Source organism: Lepidochelys kempii, chromosome 8, assembly GCF_965140265.1.
Source record: "Lepidochelys kempii isolate rLepKem1 chromosome 8, rLepKem1.hap2, whole genome shotgun sequence".
In the NCBI taxonomy this organism is placed as follows: Eukaryota; Metazoa; Chordata; order Testudines; family Cheloniidae; genus Lepidochelys; species Lepidochelys kempii.
In genome coordinates, this window is record NC_133263.1 from 15,876,957 (window position 1) to 15,902,867 (window position 25,911).

General features: G+C 41.3%; 1 protein-coding gene across 7 annotated transcripts in view; it reads right to left on the reverse strand.

The window, feature by feature from the left end:
• AFF4 (ALF transcription elongation factor 4) overlaps positions 1-20,579 on the reverse strand; it is a 74,284-nt gene extending 53,705 nt beyond the window's left edge. For 6 of the 7 annotated variants that reach the window (XM_073355683.1, XM_073355680.1, XM_073355679.1 and 3 more), the window contains exon 1: positions 20,104-20,578. The gene's annotated coding sequence lies outside the window, so the exon portion shown is untranslated. Of the gene's footprint in view, positions 1-20,103 lie in introns of all 7 variants that reach the window. The other variant, XM_073355682.1, reaches the window with a different exon arrangement.
• Between the last annotated feature and the right edge of the window lie 5,332 nt (positions 20,580-25,911).

The following is a 25,911-nucleotide window of genomic DNA, read 5'->3' on the forward strand; positions in this document are numbered from 1 at the left end:
TTCCACCGTGAGATTGGCATCTAATAAATAAAGAGTTGGAGGCAAACACATTGATCAAAATGTTGATAATTACAACATGCTGTGATCTTGTCAGCACTCAAGATAAGCAGGGTTGGGCCTGGTCAATATTTGAATGAGAAGCTTCCAAGGAACAAAGAAGTGGTGATTCACTGTGTGGTGCTTTTCCCTCCAAGTTAACTCTGAACCAATATTCCAGAATGGTAAAAGGATATACTGTAATGCTGGAGACGCTCACTCCTAGAGGAGACAGAGTGGTCCTGAGCACTTTTGGCCAAGTAAAGGTTGCAGGAGCAGGGTATTCATTCTTGTGCCCTAGCCAAATTAGTTTGGGTTATTACATCCTGCTCTGTAGTTTCAACTGGATGTGGTATGCTTCACTTCCTTCCCTTAACCATTGTATAGTATTACTGTGCACTATTAAACAGCTACCATTTTTACCCCAGAAACCACTGCATCTCAGTGGTGGATGAAGTGATCTTTGTACATAATTTATCATACAACCCATTTGTAAAGGGTTCTTGGATTATTTAGAAAAAAGGAGGCCACAAATATACTACTACTTTTATTAAGCCAGTAATTCAGACTTGAAATATATATTCTAACATGTTGAAGACTAATGATGTTCTAAGCAAGGATTACACTTTGACCAAACTGTAGGAAATTAAAAACCATTAAAAATCTGATGGGGGGGGGGAGAAGAGTCAAATTATGGGGCAACTCCAGCAGCACCAGAGTTAAGGCTGCAACATGGTTTCTGTTTAAAGGCAACTTGTCAATCTTCACCCAAAAATGAACATAAAAATGTTTAATACAGTGGTATGTCCATATAGAATTTACGGTGCAAATTTGATGTAGTTTGCTCCAGGGGTTCCCAATATACATGTCACCCACCAAAATTCTTAAAATCAGAAAATTATCACCTTGTGCAGGTGTTAGGGGAGAGAGGAGGCAGCAGTGGCTCCACAAATAAATCTCACTGAGGCATCAGCTTGATACCTGGTGCTCAGTACCAAGAACAAGCTCTAAAAATTAAACAGTTATATACAGCAGTTCATTCTTGGCTCTGCAGGCTGAGACTCCTCAACTGAGCTAGTAGCCCTGAGAGCAACTGGTAGCCATATTCCTGAGAGCAGCTGGCACTGGTTCTCATTCCTCTCACTGCCTCCTCCAAATGAAACAATCCCACAGCTATGAGCTTTGCTCTTCTGTCTGCTCCCTGTCCCTTGGTATGTTTGTGGGGCAGGCAGAGAAAACAGTTGCATGGCTCCCGAGAATAGGGTTCCTAGCTTTGCACTTCCTGCAAGAGGAGCAGCAGAGACATTCGCAGTCCCTCACCTGACAGTTCCTCCTTTACCCTTTGTCCATTCAAGCTTAAGAGATGCCATGAAGGAACTAAGAAAGAGTTAAGGGGCACAGCTACCAGTTCCTCTCTTTGGACTGCTGTCCAAGGTAGTCGGTTGGCAGGAGGAAGGCACTTGGAAGCTGTGCTCCTTTGAGCCATTAAGCTATCAGCTCTCGCCCTCTGTCATCCACATAAATCCACCAGAGGGGATGGAGGGAGAAGAATGGCTTTCAGGAACAACCACACGACCTTGACTCTCCCCCTGCAGGGATGTCAGAAAGAAATTAACATCACAGTACTTCACATCCTTTACTATAACTGCCATTTTTGCTATGCCTACTATAGCTCCAGATCAGGACTCCTATTCATAAAGTCAAATAGATCCTCATGTGCTGAGTATAGCTCCACTGACCCAGGTAGTACTTGCTGCTGATCCAAATGGAAAAAAGGGGGCAGAATTAAGGTTGTGTGGCAAATGAAGCAGCATACTAACTGTACATTTCCTAGTTTTTGCATATTTGTGACTTATGCAACATGACCACAGTACATTCTTTTCAGGGATATGTGGGGGAACTTTAATTTGGTATTTCTTTGTTCTCTAACAATTGAGTTTAGGGTTCTAATTCCTACAGTCCAAAAGAACCTGGGAAGAAAAAAAACACTAATGTGAAGCACAAACCTTAACTCTAATTAGATTTTTTTAAGTGAACAGATACTTGAAACAACCTGATCTTAGTTTCTTACATGGATTTTAATTCATCAGACCTAAAGCCAATTGGCTTTTATAACCAAAGGATCAAATTCCTCACATCTTTTCAATTCTAGGTCACTAGTGGTTGCTATAATTAAGTACAATGGGAAGACAAACTCTCAAGTCAAATTCTTAGATGTAGCTAGGTGTTGCCCACAGAGGCAAGATCAAGCCATGTTATAACATGGTTTCCCAACAAAGTTTTGCTGTTTAAGTCAAGCAATATTAAGTCTCCAAAATCCTGTTCATACATGTCCTTAACTTTTGCTTCAAATGCTGGAGCCAAGACAACATTTAAGTTTAATTATAAGAAGCTTGTTTATGCACCAAATATTAATATGACTAATATGGCTTTGACTTCTTTACACTATATAACTTCAGCTGGAAGCATCACACTTACTGCTATGAATCCTGTGGCACTGGAGTTAGGAAAGGAGTTGACTTTTCATAAACTCCACAGTAAGTTGTTTTGACTTTTGAACCTCCTTATATTTTTGTAACACAAGACCTGAAATAGTATACATCAGCTTTGAGTCTAGTCAAATCATTTCCAGGAATATAACCCCACATTCTTTCAGGTGAGGTGTAAAGGAAAAAACAAGGTTTACTTCAAACAGGTTCACTCTCTTGCCTCTGCTCTTACCAGTTCTCTGGACCTCACTTACAAGGACAGTGCTACATTAAACAGTAAACACAAAATAGCAAATCCCAGAACAGAGCAAGTCTGTCAAACACATCTGAATTTAACTTCCACTTCCCTCTGATTATGGAGATACTGCCTCTCCTCACAATTTCTCATGACATTCCATTATGTGTCTATCTTGAATTTCAATTTGTATTTCACTGTCAAGCATCCTATTGGATATTGTGCTAAAAAAACATGTTCAGTTTTGATAAAAAGTGAACTGAACACTATGTAGCTCACTTCGCTCTTCACAGCATTCATTGTCTCAAGTTTTTTAAAGGTGGTGAAGCTGTAAGGATAGTTAGTGAACATCTCTCTCTCTTCTCTCAAGAGATATGGTCTCATTCAAACCTGTGCTCCTCTGCAGGAGGAAATGAATCACGTGGACCCAAAAGTAGATACAGCACCCTCAGGACACACCCTCAAATTTGCTTCAATATTGTTTGGCCACTAATACTGCCAGGGCCAAAATATGTTCAGGACCTGAAACAGAATGAATGTCCCTCTAGCATGATATGCTTTCTGCAGTGGTGTTTCACAGGTCTTGGCTGGCTCTGTGTACATCAACTGGCAAACTGCACTTAATTATGATTGATGAGGGACAATATTTGACAGAGTGTCAAAAATGATGCTGGCTATTTCAAAAATAGCTTCATTTCTAGTTCAGACACAGCTTACACATGAAATTGACTATTCATGCTACCTAGTCAGTTTCAAGTTGCTGTTGTCATGACAAGATTAGTGTGTAGGAGCACAATTGCAATCAGAGTGGATTCTACAAAGTACACTCATTCCTCTCACTCTAGAGAGGAAAGCAATCTGAAAGAGTTAGGAAAAAGCAATCAAGTTATTTAGGATATCCTGTTGCTCATCTTTTATAAAACTATTAGAAACAAAGTGTTTAATCGATTAAGGATATGCATGCTATAAAAATAGAATACAGAATATGCTTTAAAGGATGAACAGCTGAGCATAGTCATTTTATACTAAACAGAATACAATTTTTAATCAACTTTGTTATAAAAATGTGAAGTAAACTTCACTATAAAGCTTTTCTGAGTACAAAATTCAATTTTAAGCATTTGCAATATTTCTCAAGGCACTGCATTTCCTATACCTACTATCCCCCATCACCTCTGCTTTCACAGAAGTTTACTACTTCAACAGAAATATTCCTATATGCTCAGCAAGGTACCTGAGTTGCTACAATACATAACACCACAACATGCTTATATGCTTCTGGCCTTTTAGTTTCACTTTTTCCCTCCATCCAGGAGATCGATCATTTAAAGAATTTACCAGACTTACCATAAGAAGGTCATGTTCTCAAGTTTTATGCCCCCAAAATGGACAAACCAAATATTTGCTAAATAAACTACTGAATGACAAACAAGTTTCTTTCCTGGATGTCAGCTGTATAAAAAAATGCTACTTTAAATGGTAAATGCTGTCTAAATGACTGCCAAAGTACATAGTTCTCTTGTTTAAGAAGTGGTATTAAGGACCATCACACCCAAAGGAAGAACAAAGATTTTCACAGACCAGCAAAAGAAGCAGAAGATGCCTGCACCAAAAAAGAAATGCAGGTTTTTCCATTACTAGCAATCTTTAAATAAAGACAAACTCTGCTAAATGCAATTCACTATCTAGAGTGATGAAGTGAAGTTTCAAAGAAATAATCTGTCCAATGTAATTTGCATAACAGTGGCCAAGTTAATGTCAGAATGTTTGACCAGCCCACATATATAACTTTATATCAAGTGGTAACTTTTTTTTTTTTTGATGCTTCACAAGCAATCCCTCGCTTAACCTATAAATAGCAATCCACTGAAAGACCATAAATATAGTTTAGTCTCTGGTGCCTTATGTAGGTCAGCATGAGGCATTATTTGAACTTCCATGCTAAATTAATATAGTCAGAATGACATAAGGGGCTCTCCACTGTAAACAAAGAAAAGGAAATTAGGTTTATTGGCAGACTCAATCAACCCAGTTTAAAAAAAAAGTCATATTGCCATTTGCTGGAAAAGGTTCTCAATTATAATGATACACTCGTTATTCTCTACCCAGACTTTTAGAACAGTGCTCATCACCAAATTACCTTAATTGCTTCACACCCTCAATAGTGGAATTGAGAATGCTCAGTCCCTGACTGATGCATGCCTGGGGGTTCTCATTGTGCTGAATTCCAGACTCAACTAGAATTTCTATTTTCCCAGAGCCAGCCATATAAAAAAGTATTTCTTCTCACCCTGAAGTGATCCAAAGGACAATTCTTTACAGTCTGTTGTGAGAAGACAATCAAATGTACACTTTCTTACGGAGATACCAGTCAATCCTTTGATCCAGCCAAAATGGCACTTACCACAAAACATGCCTAGAGGAGCTAGATGAGAACATAAAGGTGGCTGTATGCCACAGTTGCCATTACACTCCCAATTTACACTGGGAGCTGAACCAGATGCAGGAATTGGGGAGCAGCCTCATAGCTGCTCTAATCTATGCCTTGCTGCAAAAATACTCAAGCGTCTGTTCCTTTAGCTAGGGTTGCCAAAGTACAACACCACTGCAGCCCGTCCTCCTTCCTGATACACCCTCTATCTTGACACCAGAGGAGTGAGTGTGGTAGGGCCAATTATCTGAAGATTTCCCGCTCCCCTGTGCAAGTGCAATCTTCAGCTCAATGCTGAGGCTAACTATAATGCTGATCAGCGTTCACTGCAACAGAGCATTTAATTTAAAAACTGAAATGCTAACAAATATATTTAAGGCTGTTTTCAGTAATAAGTTGGTAGAAAACTTGAAAACTGGTTCTACTGAGGCACGTCAACTGTTATTTGGGCTGGCTTTTATTTTATTTTTTAGGTTTTACATGCAGAATTGACAGTCAGCAGGCTCTAATTGCTCCTCTTTATGCATGGGAAAACAAACTAACAAAGCATCAACAGTTTACATCTAGGTTTCTTTCTCTGCCATTTGCCCAGCCTCCTTTTGCCAAACTTTGGAACGTAACAAGTGGCTGTGTCAAGTTTGCAGTAGTCAAACCAAACCTGTTTGGTGTTCAACTGCAAGATTGTTGTTTGGTCAAGAAGTTCCCTCCTGGTCACCCCAGCAGCCAAGTGGTATGCAAAGATCTCAATTTGCACAATTTCCTCAACTCAGTTCACAGGCATCATCTGGACAAAACAGCAGTAGCAACTCAGGAGAGAAGAATATTGCTGCCTCTTAGAAGTGCCAGAACTTTTGGAGTGGGTGACACATAACTGACACAGCTATTATCATCATTCTCCAGTTATTTATTATGAATTACAGTGGGGGACTCGTATCTTTTACTCACATAAGGATTAGCCTTGATTCATCAGATTAGGGTTGTCAAAGGCAGCTGGATGTGATGCTGGCCATGTCATTCCCTTGTGTCTGTTGGCTATGAAATTGACATGCCTTAATCGCAACAATACAATGAGCCACTGGCTCGTGTGAACTTTGACTTTGACTTTTGGACTACGTAGACGTGGCTTTACCTATCCACTGAGAATGAAACCATTGCTTCTGTTTCCCTCAATGGCAAGTTGGTTTTCCTGTGTAGCTAAATTACAAAACTCAACCCCTTCCTGAGAATAAAGACCAAGTATGCTGTCTAGACCAGTGCTACTCAAAGTGGTGGTCCACAGACCGGTGCTGGTCCACGAGCCATCGGCTGCCGGTCTGCGTGCACATTGGAAAAAAAAATTGCTGGTCCCCCACATCAGATAGCTTGAGAAGCACTGGTCTAGACAAAACAACACCCTCTAGTTCTTTTTCTCCTCTCTGTGGTAGGGCCCCTAAGCAATACTGCTCTCCCTTTTTGAAGGCCTTCATCCTCAGACAACAAAACAGGTGTCAGGTCCAACCTTAAACTCTCCCTGCTTCTCCTTCTGCAAATCCACTCCCTTTGCTTTACCAGTCCCTTAGCCAAATCCCTGAGGTGGAAACTATGTCTAGCTGTCTTGCCAAATGACATCCTCTCCTCAGGGTACTTTACTCAGGCACCTTGTTGTCTACTTAGGCCACTTTCCAGGCTCTTTGAGTGGCTTTTTCCAAAGCCCATCCCAGAACTCCTTGGACTGGAGAGACCCAGGGCTCCTACCCCTTTCTAGTTTCACTCTCAGAACAGCAGGTCTAACTCCTTTCCCTGATCTCCCACATGCCAAGAAAAGGGAGCAGCATAGACAGCATCCCTTCCAAATATTTTTTGCCGTCCCGTAACACCCAGGCTGCCCTCTGGTTGACAAGTCAGTGTGCCTTCTGCAAAAACAGCATAGTGCTGCACAGAAGGTCTGTGGATGGAAAGGTATGAGCAATGGCAATGACAGTATCATATAAAGAATTTGAGCATTTTTACCACTATGATTTAACCCTACTCATAACTGATTAGATTATGGCGATAAAAATGTCCAATTTCTTTCACTGTTCCTGAAAACTGAGTTGCAAAGTATAGTGAATTACATCTCCTAACATTCTTAGTGCAGACAAGGTCTTGTTAAATGCATAAAATGTGTAACATCACAAAACCTGTAACAGTGCTCATGCATAGCAGAGTTTAAATATTCAGAGAGCAATCGCACAAGTTCTCCTTGGGCTCTTCACACAACAGAGCCAATAAATCTAATATGTTATGCTATTTCCAATAAGCTGAATTTCTTTAATATTTGAGACTTGACTGGGGTTAAGTAACCTTTTTAAGTCTAGAATTTGCCTGCCAGATTATACTTTAATATAGAAAAGTACAGCTGTAGTTTTACAGGAACATTAAGAGGTTAAGTGACTTACCCAGTGGAAGAACAGACAATATGATCCTTGGATTCTGATTCCTAGTACCCCTTGCTCTAACCACAACAAAATTCAACAAAGCCTCGACCTTTTATTTGTTGTCAGTTTTATAAGAAAGACTGGAGACTTGAGATTTTTTTTGATAAATGAAGTCAGTCAGTTACTCAAACTTTCCCTTTTAAATTTAAGAATGCGGGAGGGGAGGGAGTGGCAGCTGGGAAACGCCTGGTAAGGAGGAGAATGGGACCATGGCAAATTCTAGGTTGAAATGGGGAAGAGGAGAATTGTTGAAGCAGGAGACGTAGCTAGGCTAGTAGGTGGGTGGGGACGCAGAATTAGAAGCAGAGAGGATCTGGTAGATGGAAGAACCGTGAGTGGCTGCAAGCCAGCCAGTAGGCTACACACTGGATGCATATAGCTGAACAAGCAACAGGAGCTGCAGCTATCTGTCAGCCCGGAGTGGGAGGATGAGGTTGCAGAGCAGGCTGTAGCATAGCAGGAGAGCTGTAGTCCTCATACATGAAGGCGTTCCCAACGTGCCATTAGAAAGAATTAAAGGTTAAAACTTTCTAGCATAATCATTAATGCTAAACATCACTTGGTCACAAGTTTTGACAGCAGATTGCTACGAAAAAGCAAAAGAACTGCAGCAGCCATAGAGACACTAACACCATTCAGTATCAAATATTTAAAACAATGACAGGTACTTACCTCACAACATTTGTTAGAAATGTTAGTAAATATTCATTTAGCTATATAAATCCTTTTCAGTAAGCAGGTGTGACAGGTTCCATAACAGATAGAGAACTTGTGCTGCATTAGCCAGCACTCCCCTCCACCCCCTTCTTGGTTTCCTGCCCTTTTACCTCCATTTGAGAGGTCAGGCATTCCCTTATCTCCCACACACTCCCTCTTCCAAGCCTTTATATTAAAAAGTTTTCTGACTGAATTCTAATTTATCCCTTCTGATGTCGTATCTTCCCTCACCATTTACAATCCAATGCTGATAGCTCAGATTGTTGAATATAATCCATCTCTTAGTGTAAGCTGTTATCGTGATCTTTTACACAAAACTCCTGGATAAGACTGTAAAATGAAAACCATATTCTTCATAATTCAATCATTATGTCTAAGCAGCAATAAACATGGAGGTTGTATCTCATGCTGCTCTAAAAGCTATTATATATTCCTTGCGTCTGAGAGTCTGTCTTCCCACCTAGAATAGCAACGGAGCTATCCATAAAATATACAGCTTTTGCAATGTATATCAATCATCTCTCCAGATCACTAATATGATTCAGCTATGAAGATCAGCAACCCATTCTCTGGCTTCCAACTTCTCGGTCAGTAGTCCACTAACTTCACGCAAAAACTCTACATCAACAGTATCCCACCCTAACTCTTTCGTTGAGCACAAACAACTACCCTGATATGCACATTTTCCTTCCCTGACTTTTGCCCAAAAAATGCTTCATACTGCAGTCTGCTATTGACTCTAATTGGTTTGTGTCACAATTAGAAACTGCTGTCCTGGGACATTCTATCGCAATAACATAGTCTAATAATTTACAGATTATACTGGCTCCTCATTAAACAGATGATTTTAAAATGTCTGATTACCCGTTATATAGCACTCAAATTTTACCTTTAATGGTCCTGTTGTGAATTTTTACCAAACAATATAATCTAAAGTTTGCCTGACTTATTTTTGTGGACAGAGCCTTTTGTGTTATAGTATTTTGTAAAGATCTTCATTGAAGTCATGTAATTTCCCCTAAAGTCTGGCTGAAAGATGAACTTACATTTGACAAACTACTGAAGCCACTGAACACAGCTGCTTTTGACTATTTGCTCTTAACTTGTTTTAGCTCTGGCAAAATAAACTTGACAGTTTTAAGAACTTCAGGATCTATAAACTCACAAGAACACGAACGTAACCCATCTTGAAATGCTTAATTTGTTATTAATTTATTAATAGGGTAGAGTTGTGTAATGCTTGTTTCATTAAATTTTGTTAATCTTAAATGACTTTTTAATGTGTCCTACAGAAAACATACACTAAAAACAAAGACAAGAAGAACTTTTTCTGGAATCAATCAAGTTAAAAAACACAAGCTAAACTTGAAGTTGACATCTGAGTAAAGTTCAGTTGAATTTTTAATTATTTAAAGTAACATTGACACTGGGTAAATATACCAGATTGCGCTCACATATAAAGATTCACCAATCATCAGTTTACTGTAAGACAGAACCTGCCAAAGCTTCAAAAATAAGATTTTGATTAAAACTGCTTTAAAATATTATAGAAAATACATGCCAAGAAATCCTTCTCATCCTGTGAAATTTCAGGATACTGCAATAAGCAAAATGGGGGCGGCACTCTGCTATTTACTGGAAGCTCCTCAAGTACTCAGCCTAAGTTATATTGATATACGTGGACAGGAACCCAAAGAAAAACACTGTACTCAACCTCCAGTGGCACCTAATACTGTTTGAACTTTTAGAAAGGCAATGTTCTAAGCTTCAAGCTACCCTAGGAAAAAGACTCCAGGCTGACACTATGTGGGAAAGATCCACACTGTTGAAACACACCCACACCCCTTTGGCCCTGACCGGACACACACTAACTATTTTAGTGATGGGCCACTCCTAAGCAGAGTGCCAATCATACCATTCTGCTCCTGACTCACTGTATGCTTAGATACTGCAGCAGATAGAATTATTTACTCCTGGGGAAATTCTTCACCACTACACAAAGCAAAATTTGTGCAGAATTAATGTTCTGTGCATAAATTTCTTTTTTCCCCCTGCAGAATTCGTGCTGCAGAGCTACTGGCTGCCATAGGGGCTCCTGGACCCTACAGAGCCCAGCTCACAGGACACTGTTGGATGAGGAGGAGCTGCAGAGTTCTGGGCAGCTGTAGTTCCCAGCACTTCCTGAAGGAAGGAGGTGACTTGCACAAAATGCAGAGCTGAGGAAGGGAGGAGTTGATCAGAGGGGCTGGCGGACGCCCTGGAGTATCCTCGGTTCCCTGGCATGAAGGAGGTGCTGGGAGGGAAAGGGAGGAGTGGGGATGGGGCGCGCTCGAGGGAGGGAAGAGGCGGGGAAGAGGAGGGGCAGGGATGGGGCCTTGGAGGAAGGGATGGAGTGGGGACAGGGCCTAAAGCTGAGCAGGGGGCTTGGGAATCCATGAAAAATTTTAAATCAAAATGGGGGGCTTCGGGTTGCTAAAGTTTGAGAACTGCTGCTCTAGATCCCTGGGCTCGGGGGCAGGAATAGTTGCGAGTGTCTGGGCTGGGGGTGCACCCCATAGCTGGGCTCTGTTGGGGGGGGTTGCAGGTGTCTGGGCCAGGGAGGGGACCAGCTGGGCTCTGGAAGGGGAGGGTGCAGATGTCTGGGCCAGGAAGGGGCAGAGAAACAGGAACTGGGTTGCACTAGGGCTTACTTCAACTCTCTACTCCTGGGGGAATCTTTTTTTGTTGTCTGTATAGTTACAGACATAATTTGAAATAAATTACCAAATAATTGAAACTGGCATGATTATACAGTGTTATTTTTACAAATAAAATATGCAGTATTTTGAAATATTGTGCACAGAATTTTTCCTTTTTTTGGTGTGGAATTCCCCCAGGAGTAAGAATTACAATTCTGAAACTCATGTAGTATGCAGGTATGAGGAGATGAAATACAAGTGAATGGCAAGTTCTTGTTTTTGGTTAAATTAGATTTTTGGTAAGGTTTGTGGAGTTTTATTGAAATATTGGTTTTGTACTGCATAAATATTCAACAGCTGACCATTCCATAACTATAAAGTTTGTGTTTAATAGCATAGTGAAAATGGTGTTTGGAAAGTCAGGTAAGTGGTAGATTTTCTCAGTGGATAACATCCCACTAGAGAGCTGGCTAAAGTGAGGTGAAATAATGTTCATGTTACCTTTACCTTCTAGAGGTGAATATTTAGACTAGAATTTTCAGAGGAGCCTAATAGAGTTAGGCACCAAACTCCTATCAGCTTTTATTAAGTCCTAAGTCAATTATTATTTGTATTACCATAGCACCTAAGATCCCAATTCATGGGCCAGGAAGACTGCATTCTGCTAGGTATCATGTAAACAGACCAAAAAGATGGTCCAGGCCCCAAGGTGTTTACAACAGCCTAAATCAGGGGTCAGCAACTTTTGAGAAGTGGTGTGCCAAGTCTTCATTAATTTAATGTTTCGTGTGCCAGTAATAAATTTTACATTTACAGGGGCCCCCTGACGGAACCCCGGACCGGCAGCGGGCTGAGTGGCTCAGCATACCGCCTGCGCTGCTGGTCTGGGGTCCCAGCTGCTGGCCCCGCTCATCCTGCTGCCAGCCTGGATAGACGGAACCCAGGGCCAGCAGCGGGCTGAGTGGGGCCGGGACCCCGGCTGGCAGAACCTCAGACTGACAGCCTGGGCAGTAGACAGAACCCCATATGGGCAGTGCACTGAGCCTCTGCCAGCCCCGCTCAGCCCGCTGCCAGCCCGGCGTTCTATCCATCCAGGCCAGTAGCGGGATGAGCAGGGCCAGCGGCCGGGACCCTGGCTGGCAGCAAAGTGCCACTAAAAATCAGCTTGTGTGCCGCAGGTTGCCGACCCCTGGTCTAAGGAATAGTTCATGGCACCACCCAGCTTCCATACATTATCCTACAGTAATTTTATCTTGTGTATTGTGGCATCACTCGGAGGCTCCTGATCAGGACTGGAGTCCCATTAATAGCTACTGTACACACAAAGCTATGATAGCCTAGAACTATAGGTACTGTGTTCCAAAATCCATTCCAGGCACACATTCTCCTCCTATCCCACACACCCCTACACACAAAACAAACACTTATTCCACTGCACTCATCTCATCTGCAGGCACGTACGGCATTAAGAGCATGATTTGCCCCTAAACACACAAAATAAAGTTGTTTGGGCAAATAGGTAAGTGAGAAAAACCCTGTAAAAATGGCTATTGATAAATGCTGATTGAGTAAAAGACCTTGTGTCATTAAGCCAAAAGAGAACACAATTTTTTTTTTAAATTAAGAAAAATATTGCAAGAAAGGGAAAAAAGAAAAATCCTTTCTGAGCAGCTTGCTAATGAAAAGCTGATTTACACTTAGGACTAAGTGATTATTAAAACTCTCCACTGGTAAAATGTATTTCCAGTAGAGTACTGAGTAGGGGTGTGTATAAGTGAAGCGTTACTGGTATTTTTTCCTAATTAAATATACCTGGTATTGATATTATAGGCTAAGAATTCACTGATCTAGGAACTGCCTTTTTATCCTTTTTCTTTACTCACTATCTACACTTATTTTCTGCCCTGTTAAATCAATATTTTTAATAAGTGTTTACAAAGTTATTCCAGCAATGTGGCTGAGGCGCAACTTAACATTTGGAACCCTAGAAAGAAGAGTCATAAGGAAGTGAATCAAAGGGGTTCTACAAATGATATAATAAGCTATCAATTTTCTGTTTAGTTGTGCCAATCAGATTTGATAGGGCAAAGACAAGAGCAGACATTTCCTTTCTGTAGTTTCTAATTAAAGTGTATGTTACAAAACAGTCTTATGCTTTGAAACCTTTATATGTTTACTAGCTTTGTTGTTAAATGCTTTAATCTTGTTCTCACAGATATCTAAAATAAATAAGAGAAACTTGATCTAAATACAAATTCCACACTTGTCTGATACACCTATAAAGACCAAGTCAATTTTTTTGGCCCAAGAGGTTTGGGCAAAGTAGTATACACAGCCTTCATTTTAAGAGTATTAAAATAGCTAGGAACTGATAAGTGCAATTACTGAAGTACTTAGCCTGTGCAACCATGGTGAGCACTGAACTAAGACACCAAGTGGAAAGAGAGGGCCAACAGCGATGTAGCAGCTTGTACCTACGTTGGGAACCTTTATGTCTCGGTTTAATTTTTCGAATATACAAGTTGATACTAAGGCCTGGTCTACACAAGTAAGTTTTACATACATGGCCATATCTTGTTAGGATGATTTGCCCCCTCCTCCACTCCAAACCAGCAAAGCTCTGCAGCAAAAGCCCTAGTATAGACACAGTTATACCAGCAAAAATGTCCTTTTGCCACTATAGCTTATTCTATGCCACTTGAGGAATTGGTTTACACCCGTGGAGCTGCGCCTCCAGGGGGGGTTAATCAGGACAGCTCTACAGGTACATCCATACTATGGATACAATTTTGTCATGGTAAAATTAGTCAAAATGCATGGAGCAGTCATCGTAAAAATGAACACAAAACAGGGTTTGGTCAGGGCGCAACTGAAGCCCAAGCCCTGCTGCGGGGGGCTGAAGCCCGAGCCAAAGAAGTCACAGAATCTATGACCTCAGTGACCAGATCATTTCCTTAATTCATACCAACAAACCTATGTTACAAAGACTGAGGGCAGGATAAACATACTAGCTTTCCACTACATGCTAAATTGCAAGGCCCTTTAAACTGACAAGAAGAAAACAATTCACAGGCAACTGTTTTTTTAATTTGCCAACCAATCAGAGCCACTAGCATTACATTAAATGCTATTTGTTTCGTTAAGGCTGGAGCATGCTAGTATCTGCTGTAATTATGTAAAACAATTTCCATGAAATCCCTCTCCCCCACATTTTTACAAGCTCAGTTTCCTCAGAAAATACATGACAGCCTTTTGGGCTGAACTTTCCATGTTTGGACTCTTGTATTTCCTGACAATTTTTATTTTAATTATGCAACCCTTAACATGGTTGATAAAACACACTCGATGTAATGGTAAACAAATTTTACACAAGTACGTCCTGATATACAGCAGCCTATATTATTTCCAGGTTTTCTGTTGGAGGACGACCACTCAAGACATTATTTATACTGGCTTCTATTAGGGGAGTTGTTTTAGGGTTTTATTTATATATAGGCATTTCACTGTATCTACTACCATTGTATCTAAGTGCTGTACTTGGTGGTAAAAACAATGAGATCTGTCTAGAACAGCGGTTCTCAAACTGTGGGTTGGGACCTCAAAGTGGGTCAGGACCCTGTTTTAATGGGTTGCCAGGGCTGGCATTATACTTGCTACAGTCTGGGGCCAAAGCCCAAGGGTTACAGCCCAGGTTACAGGCCCCCCACCTGAGGCTGAAGCCCTTGAGCTTCGGCTTTGGATCCCCCGCCAGGGCAGTGGGGCTCAGGTGGGCGAGCTCAGGCTTCAGTCCCTGCTCCTGGGGTTGTGTAGTAATTTTTGTTATCAGAAGGGGGTTGGGGTGAAATGAAGTTTGAGAACCCCTGGACTAGAAGGGTAAGGCAATTCATCATCCTACCCAGATTTAACCGTTGGCTTGTACTTTTGAATCACATGGCCCTTAACGTCTACCAGTTCTTCCACATATTCCTTCCCTAGTCATATTTTAATTTATCATAATCCTGATCTCTGAAGTACTCTCTCCACCTAAGCAGGAAAACCAAGAGGATTTAAGGAAGAGAGGAAGACAAAGGGAGAAAGAAGAGACAAGAGTTTAACAACTTGTGCAGCAAGTTTCAGAATACTGATCTTTGGATGAACTACCAAAATTCTGTTTGTGTAAAAAATTTCCATCGCCGTACAATTTCACATTGGGTGTAGGTGTGTGAATGACTCCCCCCATTTTCCCCTAATGAAAGCTTTCCAGATCAATAAAAGACCTTGTTACTTGTATTGAAGTTATTCAATATGATACATTCCTCCTTTAAAAAATACATATACTTGCCTAATAATTCCAAACTAACAAGACTTGAGACAAGTACTATACTTCATATTCTAGTCCCTAAAACAGAGACTTTTACAGAAGGTATGACAAACATGAAAATTTAGATGTCACTTCTGTCAAACCTTGAAAACTCAAAATCAAGAAGAGTTAAGGAAAACACTTTTTTTTCCTCTAAAGAGTAGTAGCTTTTAAGTATATTCAATCCATTTCAAAAGTGTTACACAATTATTTGTCCTACCTTAAATAGATACCATACAGAATTAAGTGCACACATGACTAGTGATAAGATCTAGATGTTATAATGCCTAGAACTAAGGTATATTACTTAAAAATAGAGATTAAGGAAGATATCCCAAATTCACCACCACTTATTTTCACTGGCTTTAAAAAAGCAGCCAAATATTATGCCATAATACTGAGAGAGAAAAAATACCCATTTTTTACAAAAGGCCATTCTGAAAAACAAACATTGCTTATGAAGACAAAATAAAATAAAGAAACCTTTGCCAAAAAGGTTAGTGGTTACAATTACAATATATAGCAATTAAAGCATACCATGAAACAGTGCCCTAGCAGCGAGTGTGCCCCATGAAACATGCTCAAAGACAAGCTCTGAAGGAGGTGAGGAAGCATATAGTACAAGGGACATAGCAGTAATATTATGAAAATAAGGAATAATTCAGGCTGAATACTTCAGCACTTTGCGGGGGGAAGGGGAGAGAAGCTTCCTAACAGGGAGAATCATTAGTCTGTGGAATTGTGTAGCCTATTTAAGAGGAACTGGACAGGACTTTGGTAACTGCATAATAGGAACAATCCTGCGTAGGCAGAGAATGGACCAGACAATTTCTTTCCATCTCTAGCTCCATGATTTTGTGATCCAAAACTTCTTTTTAATATAGTTATCAATTAAATCAGTGTATTTTATACACTTCTATCAGTGAAGAATTTAATTTAGGGCATTGTAAGACAATAAAATTGTTAATTTGTCTTCACAAATATACTTACAATATCAAATGCTTCTGCTTTTCAACTCAGGAACATTTTATTCTTTATAGCCATGACGGCATCCAAATTGGTATCCTTCTGATATAAGCTACAAAAGTGGCATTTTCATCTAACGAAACAAAAGACTAGTATACTAAAGATATTTTTGTGTTGAGGATAGTTGCAAGCACATATTCCTGCACCAGATAGGACTATACTTCTGAAACAAATCCACATGAACAACAAATAACAGTCTGAAATTAGGTGGCTGAGAGCTGTTACTGTAGGACAATAACAAATCTGAAGACTTTTCCCATATCCTTCAACCAGTTTTTCTCCATCTGGCACATTCGACTAGTCCTGATGGGAGCTGGCAAAACAGCATGGCCAGGAAAGCGACATGACTTAAGATCCACCCTTCTCTCCCTGATGCAAACCACCTTCTGCTGTCACAGGTGGCTTCTTGAAAGGCACCCACATTCCCTCCATGTTTTGTCTCAATACAGGCAGCAGCAGGAACAGCTCATATATATCTGCTGGCCAGCTCAGGCAGCTACCTAATGGTCACCCTCAATTTCATGTCTGCTCACAACACTCAAGTTCAATCATGGGTGTCACCAGTTGATACTTCTGCACCCACCATGAGCAGCATGGAGCCTTCTGTTGAGCTGAAACAATGGGGAGGAGAAGAGTAGCAAACCAAAGTTAATGTAAGAAACAAAACAGAAAAAAAGATGACAAGCAAGAAAAGGGCAGAAAGGGATGTTGGGGGAAGATTGTGGCAACTGTTCTGGAGCCATGGCACAAGACAATGTGGTGACAGGGGAGCTGCCATCCAAACTAACACAGAAGTGTTGGGAATCATTGCTTCAGTCCCTAAGCTGCAGGCCACATGTCACTGATCACCTCTGATATAGTCAAGAAACAGCAACTACAGCTCTAGAAGAAAGCCAGAGCACCCTGGCAAGCAGCCACTAGTCAGAGAAAAAAAAAAAGGAACTAAGTAATACAACACGTGCTAATGTTTAACCATTCAAGAAGTTTAGAGACTTCCATTGCAACATTGTTATTTACAAACATCTGAATAAAACAAATATTATGACTTAAGTAGCTCCAAAATGTAGCAAGATTTTCCTCATCATTCAGCTATTTCATCAACTATGATTTATGACTGTTCTGGTTCCGTGGATTTTTTTTTTTAATAAAATTTCTGTTCCATATTTGTCAGACAGTTTACAAAATGCTGTTTAAGTCATTTACCACAGTCTGAGGATATACATTTAGAAGCAGAAATATCTGGATCTTGAAAGCAACTGTGCCAAGACACGCTGATTTACAGACAAATATAAAATACTAATAGTGTACCTTTAAAAAAAAAATTGTCTGAAGTTCTATTAACTATTGATCCAAGATCACTGTAACCGGAAAAGAATTCACGGAAAATACAGTACTCAAAAAATTGCACTTTATTTTGTACATCTAACAGCACTCTGTAGTCAGTTACACTGTTTCCCCTTTACAATCAGATTCCCTGTTGCAACCTTTTAAGATATAGAACAAAGTGACTAAACTAAACTGGCAAAAGGATTGAGGGACACTAACAGCATCTGAAATGCTACTTTTAATTCTAGATTGGACATTGTCTATCCTTTTAAGACTGGTCGTAACTATTCAAAATAAGCAGTAACAATGAATTTGCACTTCTATGTTAAATGTTACAGGCATGTTGCACAGTGACCAGAAAAGAAATCCTAATATTAAAAAGCGTTGATATATTTAAAGCCTAATAGGGTAATAAAATGCAGCAATAGCAAGAATGAAAGTCAAATGAAGCAGTATTATTATACAAGTCATTCCACAGATCCCAGTTAAAATAATATGCTGAAAGTTGGCCACCCACAAAAATAATAGTATACTGTTAGACACCAGCAGGGTGCAATATATGGCACCCATGCCAGCATCATGACTTTAAAAAAAAAAATGTTTCTCATTGGAGAAAAGTCTATAAGGTGACAAATCAGGCAGTTAACTCCATCAATTCACTTGACTACGCCCTATTTCACAATAACTCCTTTGGGCTGGCACTCCATTACTGTTCAGAAACATTAGAGGGAGAAAACTGGAGAACTCATCCATAGTGGGGAGGAGTTCAACTACTAGAGGAGAAAATATAAATTAAAAAACAGAACTGGAAATTTGGACAATCCTATTTCACTTCAAATACTAACATGCTATATAAGGGCCTGATCGGCTCCTACTGAGGTAAACAGGAGGTTTAACTGACATGATGGAAGCAAGACAATGCACATCATCATGTGAATGTTTCCGTCAGATATTTTCATAATAAACCAAGAGACTGAAAGATACAGTAGTTAACAAAGGAGGTGAGGCTAGGAAATTTAAAGGTCCCACACTTCTTGCGTCTAGCACCTAACTAACCAATAGATCTTATGAACACACAGTGTATTCAGTTATTTTGGACTGGCTACAAAGCACTGCTACTTTATTACCCTTAAATTTAGTATATTGGCTCAAAACTGTATGTTAAATTAGTCATCTTTTCGTTCCTATAAATGAATGAATATAAGAACTGAAAATGTAACCATTTGTGTTATAGTTATTAAAACATTTTGTTAACAGAAAAGGAAGAATATTGCCCTGACTTAAAGGCTTGTTTAAGTTGTTGTACCCTGTTTAGCCAAAGGGCAATTCAATTATCACCAAGTGGCTTTGAACAACAAACATCACCTACTGGTTCAGAAGGAAGATTTGATTGTGGCTCAGCTAATAAGCCAGAAACTCTGACTTCCTCCTACCCCACCCATTACCACACACACAAAAACTGCTTAACATGAACGAAACCACAGACTAGGCCTCCCCACCACTCCTCTGCCTGATCCATCCCTAGAACTGCTCAGTGCCTAAAACACACAGCAAAGTGCAAGGAACAAAGCACTGACGTCAATTACTGGAGGATTAAATCTAACAGCTAGGAGAGGAAGAGGAGGCGGCCTCATTAGCAAAACCACCACCAAGAAAAACCTAACAACCTATAACCACATTTACCAAGAACCATGTAAGTTTTATTTTCTCGAAAAGAGGGAATGCCAGCACATCTCAGTAGAGATTATGTGTATGGATACACATCCATCCACCCACCCACCCGTGAGTGTTGGGGGGGGGGGAGAGGGGGGGTTGCTCATCTCCATGTATTAATCTAGGGATAGAGGCTGATGCCTCTTTTAGCAGGTCACATCTGACATGAAAGAAGCCATCCAGAGCTGCAGGGGACGGAGAGTGGGGAAGGCAAGGAGTGGGTGGAAGTTTACAAAGAGACCAAGAGGAGGCGCCGAGGCACGGTCCAGGAGGGAGAGGTTACTAATACTGAAGGGGCAGCAGAAAGAGTTTCAAGCCCGGGGGGGGGGGGGGGGAAGGTAGTTGGAAAAGGCGGGGGCGGGGAAAAGGATAAAGAATAAGCGAGAACAGATACAGGGAACTGGATCTTTCCCGCCCCCGAGACGCCATGGCCCCTCAGGGAATTCCGGGGCACTCTTACCCAGCCCATGCTCGGGGCCGGAGGGGAGGCAAATGTCCCCCCTCCCTCCGCCAAAGCCCGGGTACCTCCCGAGGAAGAGGACACAGCCCACCGCCAGAGAACGGGCCTTGTCCAGACAAACACCCGGGAGCCCCCACCTCCAGCCCCAGGGAGCGAGACCGAGCCGGAGCGGCCCCGCACCGCCCCCCTCCCCTTACCTCCGTTCGCTGCTCCGCTAGGCCCGGACCATTTCCCGGCTGCCGCCACCGGCCCGTCGGGCGGGAGACGAGGAGGCCCAAAGGGGACTGAGGAGCCGCCACTGAGTCAGCGACAGCCAGGGGAGTCAGGCCCCGGGGGACGGGAGCGGGGAGGGCAGGGCCCGGAGCCGGGCACAAAGACCAGGCCCAAGGAGCGGGCTCGGGCCCCGGGGGGAGGGAAGGCAGGACCCAGAGGGGCGGGGGAGCTCCGGGAGCGGGTCACAGGCGGGGGGGGGGCGCGGGCGGCGGCGGCTCCCCGGGGGTCCCGCCGCTCCATTGCGGGCTGGGCTGGGCGTGCGGCTGGGTCCCGGTGCGGCCCGGCAGGGTCGGGTCCCGCTGGCTGGCTCCTCAGAACAGTGACTCCGGCCCAGCTCCTCCCGCAGCCGGGCATTCGGATTACCCAGCAGACATCGCGCTCGCACAGCCCCCGCCGCCGGCCACGTGACCCCCAGGCACGGCCTGGGGAACCCGGCACGTGACCCGGGCGAAGGCAACAGAGACAAGCCCCGCCTCCTCAGGGGAAGGCGCCGGATCCCGCCACCTGATAGGGGCAGAGCGAAGGGGCGGAGCTTAGGCTCCCCCTGCCGGAGAAGAGGGGCCTACTTGATGTGCTGCAGCCGTCAGGTGCAGTTACCAAGATTCAGCATCTAAACATTTGAGGCTGTCCAGGTAGGGTGACCAGATGTCCCGATTTTATTGGGACAGTCCCACTTTTTGGAGCTTTTTCTTACATAAGCGCCTGTTGGCTCCCACCCCCGTCCCGATTTTTCACACTTGCTATCTGGTCACCTTATGTCCAGGCTTGGCTGCTGCCCATCCAGAACACTTAGTGCCCCTCTCCATCAGATGCCAGGCGATGCAAAATGGCAGAATGCACTGCCCCGCACCCTGAACTCTACTCCTGGCACTGGTAGGAGCCACCACTGATTGCTTCTATGTTTCAGCCAGGGCCGCCCTACTGTAAGCACTAAATAAACCAGTCATTTTATGGGGTGTATCCCCCACAATTGCATCCTCTCCATCAACTATATGTTCTGTACTGACTAATGCAGGGATTAGAAAGCAGGTGATGTTCCAGAGGGGAATTGTTAGGGTTGGTAACGGCTGGCTGTGGTTTGTGCAGAGTGGATGAAGTGATCAAGGACAGGACAGATACTGTACATAGCTGCCATTCATACATACCACCCTAAATGCAACTCCTGCTTTCCTGAGGACAGTCTGATAGTTTTTCCTACTCTACCTATGTGCTGCAACCTCACAGAACTATATAGCCTCTGTAAGCATAGGGTGTTACATCAGTCAGGGAAGGTTGGGGCATCACTCAATGGGACACAGTTAAGGTTAAGGGCAGGGCTGATGCATACATCTCTCTATATTTAGTGGAGTTTAGTGGTTTAAGTATCAGTGAACTTGATATTGTAGAAGAGGAGGAAGCAGTGCTAGTCAACCTTGACTCTACTTTAGTGAAGTTTTTGGGCAGTGAATAGATGGCAATGTTAAACTGAAAAGTTAACAGGACATTAGGAATTTGTCAACATCTGTGAGATGTATTTCCTGGTCTGATGCCTGAGATTAGACTTGAGATACACATGTGGCTGAAAGATAACTTGTGACAAGTATATCAGCTTTTGTTGGCTTTGTTCCTTTCTTTGGTTTCTTCCTTTGATCTTTATGCAATAATTAATTACCAAAACTGTAGTTAATAGTTTGAAGGAAGGACTCCCCCCATTATTTGTCAAAAGTTTACATATAGTTTTAGACTCCTTTTCCATACTTACATATGAACAAATTTAACTTCAAAATAAGATTAACAGATCTCAAAATGCTTTAACTAAAAGTCACTAGAGGACCAGCTCATTATCACTTATGTTATCCGAGACAAGAGAAGTAGGAACCTTGACAGTGTTTTCTAGGAAGATGCATTTGAGATTAACCCCCCAAAATACTGTCTTTTCACATTTCCAACATTTGTACAGATTATCATGCTACTACTAAAGGATTACTGAATTCTGTCTGAGGTAATAAAAGGATGACAGCATGTCAGTGAAATATGGTGTCAGGTAGCAGATGGTTGTGTATTTGTGTTCATCCTTCAGACTATATATTCACCTTGTCCTAACTAGTATTGTTTCACCAGGTGGTGAAAAGTGCTGATTTACAACCCTCAAGCATGAAGTCCTCTAGCTACAAAACATGCACAACACAGGCAATGACAGCACAACCTTTCTCACACACACTCTACCCACCTGGAGGAAACCCGTAGTACCACTGAAAGTATCATATATAGAGGTGAGAAGGTAGGTCATTGTCCCTGTTACATTCAAGTTTTGGCTTCTCCAGTGAGACTTTCTAGTCTTGATGTGGACAGTTGTCAACTAGGTTCTGTGGATCAAGAACTGGGTGAAGCAGTCATTTAACACATCAGTGAAAACATGGATCCAAAACCCCCTCCCCTTCACCATCCTCACCATTCATACTCAATTTCCATACCCACATGTGCAGGAGTACTTCAAGTCCGCCAACCCAGGATGAATTTCATCTAGGAGGCATATGGCACAAGAGAAAAGTCATTAAGATAGCCTCTGCTCTGGACTTCTTTCCATTTAAAATCTCAAATATAATATTAAACTTATTTTTGGCATATGTTCACAGGGTGTTGCTTATAGCATTATTCCTATACTTGCCAGTTCAGACATTGAGTGAATTCATGGCAGCAGCATAATCTAGGTACACAAATCACTTTAGCATCTGAGCATCTGTCCCTTTGAAAGACTGTAGGCATCAGATTTAAAGAGAGGCTTTTTTTCTTCATCTAGTAATTCTGTCCTTGTAATCCTGACCCATCTACAACTGCTTTCTGATTTTATACAGCTGTGTACTACTCAGATGAGGTCCTACTGTTTAAATATTTATACTTAGAATGTTACATTGTTGAATGCACAGAAAAGGATGGACCCTCTTCTTATTGGGACCGTTAATCACACTATGTTTGTAAACCATGTTAAGATCGTCTCATGAAAGGCACTAGAAAAAGCCAATCAATCATCATCATCAATGCATGAATTACCAGTGCTAATTTGAGTATTTGCTGTAAAAATGCTGCTTTTGGACTACCCATATTCCTTTGTGTAATCTATTTTAAAGGTGTTTTTCTGTATTTCTTTTTTTTCCCCCAATTCAGCTAATGAAGTATTTTGTTCCTGTGACATTTTATTTCATGCATATTAAAACAAATCCATCTAGAATTTCACACAATTGTTGCTACTCTGGACATCAGGGCGACTCAGAATTTTATGGCACCAGGAGAGATAGAATTCATTTCTCCTGCTGCAAAAGCACAGGCCCCCTACTCCTTGAGCTAAAGGACAAACACGGTTGGGAGGTAGGCACACAGCTGTGCACGTCTGATTCCACCCAACAGGGAACAAAAGCGCAGATACATACTAGCCAGCTAATTACAGTACTTTAAAACAGCAGTCTTTATTTAGACACTAGGTGGTTAGGTCTACACCCCCTGCACAGAAGGTAACTGTGGCCTGCAGGAGCTTCTGCACTAGTCTGGCATAAACAAAACAGCTAACTTATAATTAAAAGGAGGTGTACATTAGCCACAGTGATTCCTGCAATGTGAAGGCTCTGAAGCATCTTTACTACTGCTCAATATCCCAGGGGAGGATTCAATCTCTGTTCCAGTTCATAAAAATCCCCCCTTCACAACCCAACAATTATGGTTGTCTGTATGGATCCTGAATTTTCTTTTCTTCCTTCACATTCATGGTAAGGTTGGTTATATGGCTACAGGGATTTTTTTAAACAGACATACATAGCATTTGTACTTAGGCTCAACATTTACACTTTGTGTGGATTTACCAGTAGTGTGTCCTCCTAATACAGATTGCAAGTAGAGGCTCTTTCAGAGTCCTCTTCCTTACTGCATAAGGTCTTACATTTTAAACAGTCACTAGTCCTGCTTTTTGTTTATTTTTAAAATATATTGAAGCAGAGTTCCGGGCCTTTGACTTCATGTCAGTGAGATTAAGACCTCCGCCAATGAGTATGATCCGATATTTATTTCTTCATTTAAAAATAAAGCAACAGGTGCCCCTCCAGTGTTCCAGTGGCAGCAGTCCAGCGCAATAGTATTTTTCAGTAAATGTTATCTTAAGCTCCAGAATCTAACTTTTCATTTAAAATTATGTCTCTATCCTGTACTGTTGCAAAGACCCCTCAAATTGTGAGCAGAGTGTAAAAAGATAAGAACATCTGCTCAAGTCTACTGCCAGCCTGACACAATAACTGTGAGACATGTGAACTGCATTTCAACAGGGTATTGAATCTGAGACTGTATTATAATTTAAATATCAACTTTATTCAAAAATACTATCAAGGAGGAAACAATATCCTAATTGCCTGAAAATTTTGTAACAGCTATAGTTAAATGTAATCTTGCAGGTTCCTATAACTTAAAAGTGCTTGCAAAAAAAAGAAATCTGTTTTTGCAGTTTATTTACTTTGTGCATTTAACAGCACTTTGTGTATACACAGTTTCTTCTTTGATGAAAATACCGTTATAAACATCAACAGAGGAGCAGAAAAAAAAAAATGGAAGCATTTTTAAATTTGCAGTCCTTGATTTTTTATTTTTTTTTTAAAGTTTCCACTTTGACAGAATACCCCTTTTAAATCCTTCATTTTTCAAAAAATCAAGTTTATTATTTTACTGTTGATCAAACCATACAAAAAAGTTGAGGGTAAATTAACTTATGAAGATCTGCACAAGCAGCTTTCAGTGGCATCTCAAGTGAGAGGAGAACAGGGTTTGGGAGAATATCTTTTTTGTATAAACTCAGTTTGACCCATTGAGGGTAGGATGTTCAGTATCATTTCTTTTTAAAGTGAAGAATTAAATTAGAAAAAAGAAAAGAAGACTAAGGTGCCACAAGTGCTCCTTTTCTTTTTGCGGATACAGACTAACATGGCTGCTACTCTAAAACCTTCTTAAAGTAGAGAAATTCCTATATATTAGTGAAAATCCTATCTACAAATCCATCTCACATACAGCCCTCTTACGTGCCCTCAGTTAGGGCATCAAAAACCTACGTCCAGCTCTCACAAATGTTTGATTTAATAAAACTCCAAACTAGAAAATCAAGTTGCCTGTGCCTTTTGTTTTTCCATCCCATCAGCAATGTTTCCCCTTGAAATATGACACTTCTCCTGAGGCCATTCTTCCACTAGACTGCATCAATTGCTTCAGTTCAATTAGCAATGGCAGTTTTACTTGTAATGGGGAGGCATTAAATTGAGCCTGTTTAAAGCAGCACAGGTCTCAATAACTACTGAGTAAATGTAACAATTTCTAGTCAGTAATCTTTGTAAATTAATTATAATTTGTGCCTAATTTAGAGCTTTGGAAGATGGTGATTAAAGAAATACCTTTCCTTGCAGAATCAAAGTGAAATAAAATATCCTTTTAAGAGCAAATCAGGACTTGAGCTAGTAAGAATTGGATGGCTGAAAGCTCTGGTCAGGCTGGTGGGTTTTGCCCTGTAAGATAAAAACGGCTGAGGATAAATAAAACAGAATGGAGCATGGATTTAAAATTAAGCAGAAATATCACATCTGAGAGCAAGTGATCTAAAATAAATAAATTTAATTAACTACATAAAAAGCTACTATGTTTTTGGCTATAAAATATTGGAAGGAGTTCCTTTCATGGCCTACCACTTAATCACTACTGAATGATATAAAGTATCCCGTGAAATAGCA